The sequence below is a fragment of the Convolutriloba macropyga genome, unplaced genomic scaffold (genome assembly GCF_964194025.1).
Source record: "Convolutriloba macropyga unplaced genomic scaffold, txConMacr16.3 SCAFFOLD_1918, whole genome shotgun sequence".
Lineage (NCBI taxonomy): Eukaryota > Metazoa > Xenacoelomorpha > Acoela > Convolutidae > Convolutriloba > Convolutriloba macropyga.
The window spans coordinates 28,623-32,500 of NW_027450019.1; the positions used below are offsets into that span (position 1 = coordinate 28,623).

The window sequence follows — 3,878 nt, forward strand, 5'->3', positions numbered from 1 at the left end:
ATGTTACTAGTAACCTTTTCTTACGTCATATGGCCAAGAGAGCATTTGAAGGCGAAACTTCTGCATGGGGAAGCTGCATCATGAACAAAAGTTTATATCGAGTATTATGTTGACGTTAGTAGGCCCTGGCCGAAAGCGCAGCATGTGAAAGGTATAGATAAAAGTTATCGTTGCAGTCAGTACTGTGTAGTTACTAGTAGCTGGATTTAAGCTCGAAGTGAGACACTGTTGGTGAAACTTCATCATGAGAACGTCACAAGCTGATCACGCTCTATGATATGACTAGTATTATGTTGCTTATAGTAGGCTAAGCGCAAGCCGAAACATCAACATGTGAAAGTCGTAGAATTTTGCGATCAAACTGTGGCTAGTACTTTGATGATGCTTGTAGCCAACCGAATTGGTTGAAAAGCCCAATAAGTAAGCTAACTTGGGAGAGCTTGTTGGAAACCAAATGCTACTAGATTGGTCCAAATACATCCTTCAACAGGGGATCACTTGGCTCGCTTTACGAAGAGGAGCACAGCTATATGTGTTAATTCGGTATGAATCGCAAGATTTGTTTACCGACCTCTCTAACGCAAAAGGCGGTCTCGGCTTCGGCTGTTGACTGCGTCCGATTCAGGGTTATATAACTCTCGATTGAACACATTGATGTTCTATTGTTGGTGCTTCCAATAAAATTGGAACACTTAAAGCAGAACCGATTCAAATAATAGCATTCTGATCAATGATTGCATTCCTTGATCAAGAACTGCTGGAGTCATTGTGATGGCGAATTTTCTTCATAAGAAAATTGCAAAGAGACGGAACTTAATGAGACTAGTATTATGTTGTTTCTAGTAAGCGGAAGCTGAAACAGCAACATGTGAAAATCAAGTTTTGTTCAATGATCTCGAGGCGATAAGTACTATGAAGCAACTAGTAGCCTAAGCATGACTCAGATTTGAGACAGTCAAAAAGACTGGCGAAACTTCTTCACATGAAAGTTACATAGAGAACTACAAATGTATACAGCGAGTATTATGTTGTTTCTAGTAGGCGAAAGCTGAAACATCAACATGTGAAAGTTGTCTGCAAACTGTAGAACGATATGTGATTAGTACTGTGCTGTTACTAGTAGCCAGTCTGACTGTAGAAGCCAAGACAAAGGGAAACTAATGCATCTGAAAAGGACAAGTTATGGAAAGGTATGCACGATAAGTATTATGTTGTTTCTAGTAAGCGGCAGCTGAAACATCAACATGTGAACGTCGTTGTGTACAGTAACCTAGAACTATATAGTCCTTAGTAACGTGCATTTACTAGTACCTGTAATTGGTATTCAGACTCAGGCAGTTTGGAATAGTTTGGCAAAGATGCACCAGAGAAAACTGGGATTTGATACAGAAATTGTTGAATACAAGTATTATGCTGCTTCTAGTAGGTTGAATCCGAAACATCAGCATGTGAAAATTGAAAACATTTCTGGTTCGAATTGTCACAAGTATTTGGTGATCTGAGTAGCCAAACTCACTACAACGCCAATTGAAGGCAAAAATTCTCAACGGGAAAAGCTATTCTCATTGAATGAGCTAACAAGACGAGTATTATGTTGCTTCTAGTAGGCGAAAGCCAAAACATCAACATGTGAAAGTCTTGCTGAACAAATTTAATGTTGTTGAGCTCAGTACCGTGTGAATTAGTAGCCATAATTGGCGAGCGAAAATTGAACTGGCGAAACTTCGTCTTTGGAAAATTGCAGATGCCGAGCACTTATTTTGCAACGAGTATTATGTTGACTGTAGTAAGCGAAAGCCGAAACAGCAACATGTGAAAGCTGTTGAAATTTGTGGTCATTTTGCAATAAGTACAAGGAGTGTAACTAGTAGCCAGGTCAAAATTTGGGATAAGAATGAGCAAAAATTCTGCATGAGAACAGTTGAAATTATGAAACTAAATTACAAAGACTAGTATTATGTTGTTTCGAGTACGCGAAAGCGGAAACATCAACATGTGAACGTTTGTAACGAAGTTTCGTTAATTTTCAGCCTAGTACTGAGCAAGAACGAGTAGCCTCATCTCCAATCCCACGCAAAATGTAGTGAAATATGTGAGTGAACCTTATTCACGGTGAGGGTTTCCCGAGGTCTGTATTGCAGCGAGTATTATGTTGCTTCTAGTAAGCGAAAGCTGAAACAACAACATTTGAAAGTTGGAATTAATGACTGAATGGAAACTTCGACCTGTGTTTGATAGTAGTAGCGAACAAAACTGCTGAATCGGTTTCTGTCTCATATTGGTCAGTGAACCAATTAAGAGACAATCAACTACATAACCTGAATTGGGCGAGAGAACCCCCTTAACTTAAGCATATCAGTAAGGGGAGGAAAAGAAATCAACTGAGAATCCCTTAGTAATGGCGAATGAACAGGGAAAAGCTCATCGGGAAGAGAAATGGCAACATTTCTCGGTGTCCGGTATGGTTTGATGCTAGACTGGTGAATTTGTCCTGATGTCTACTGGAAAGTAGCATCAAAGAAGGTGAAAATCCTGTAAAGGTCATTTTCGATACCAGTCATAATGGCTCATTCCTATGAGTAGAGTTGTTTGAAAGTGCAACTCGAAGCTGGAGATATGTCTCTCCAAAAGCTAATTATAAAGCGAGACCGATAGTAAACAAGTACCGTGAGGGAAAGTTGAAAAGCACTCTGAAGAGAGAGTGAAAAGTACGTGAAACTGTTGAAGGGGAACTGGAGTGAGCGTTACCATACTCAATGCCTTGATATTATATTCTCGGCTACCGAGTAGTGTAGTTGTCGTCTTTTGGCAAATCTTGTTAATGAATCGAGCAGAAGTTTTCCTCGGAATTCTTCTTGTTGATTCTAAACAAAATGAGATAAATTGATCTTGATTGCCTGTCTGACCTCAACTTCCTATTCAATGCTCTCTACAGCCCGTCTTGAAACACGGACCAAGGAGTGTGAGTTGCTTGCAAGTGTTGTCGCTCATTGAAAGCGCACACGCGAAATGAAAGTGAACAGTGTAATTTTTATGAATTGCACTACTTTGTGTGGTGAGGGCGCCGATTCGGTGTCCCGCAACCACGGACGGTTTTGCTCTTATTGCATGACTGATCCAGAGCAAGTAGCACACGACCCGAAAGATGGTGATCTATGCTTGGGCAGGGCGAAGCCACGGGAAACCATGGTGGAAGCCCGAAGCGGTTCTGACGTGCAAATCGATCGTCTGACCTGAGCATAGGGGCGAAAGACTAATCGAACCATCTAGTAGCTGGTTTCCTCCGAAGTTTCCCTCAGGATAGCAAAAGCTTGAGCAAGATTGAAAAATCTTCGCAAAGCAATTTCATCGGTTAAAGCGAATGATTAGAGGAATGGGGGAAAATTTTTCCTTCACCTATTCTCAAACTATAAATCGGTGAGATGTCCTTGTGACTTAATTGCACTTGGACTATGAATGCAAGCTTTTTGTGGGCCGCTTTTGGTAAGCAGAACCGGCGATGTGGGATGAACCAAAAGTTGGGTTAAGGCGCCTAACTACTTGCTCATGAGTCACCACAAAAGGTGTTGATTGATACTGACAGCAGGACGGTGGTCATGGAAGTTGAAATCCGCTAAGGAGTGTGTAACAACTCACCTGCCGAATCAATCAGCCCTGAAAATGGATGGCACTAGAGCTCGTGGCCTATACCCAACCATGAATATCAATATCTAACGCAAGTTAGATTAGAGAAAAAGAGCCTCACCAGCTCAAAAATGATATTCATGTGTAGGAGGACACATTGATTGCGCTAAAGTATGCACGCAAGTGTATGCGCGAAGCGATCAATGGAGCAGATCTTGGTGGAAGTAGCAAGTACTCAAATGAGAACTTTGAGG

The 3,878-nt window shown here is 41.2% G+C and overlaps 1 non-coding gene and 1 pseudogene across 1 annotated transcript in view; both read left to right on the forward strand.

Annotated features, from left to right (window-relative positions):
• The first annotated feature begins 478 nt into the window (after window positions 1-478).
• LOC142355549 (5.8S ribosomal RNA) lies at window positions 479-630 on the forward strand (annotated as a pseudogene).
• A 1,683-nt stretch (window positions 631-2,313) lies between these two features.
• Window positions 2,314-3,878, forward strand: part of LOC142355550 (large subunit ribosomal RNA) — a 3,522-nt gene continuing 1,957 nt past the window's right edge. The window contains exon 1 of the ribosomal RNA XR_012761259.1: window positions 2,314-3,878. This exon is cut by the window's right edge and continues 1,957 nt beyond it. This is a non-coding gene — a ribosomal RNA (large subunit ribosomal RNA).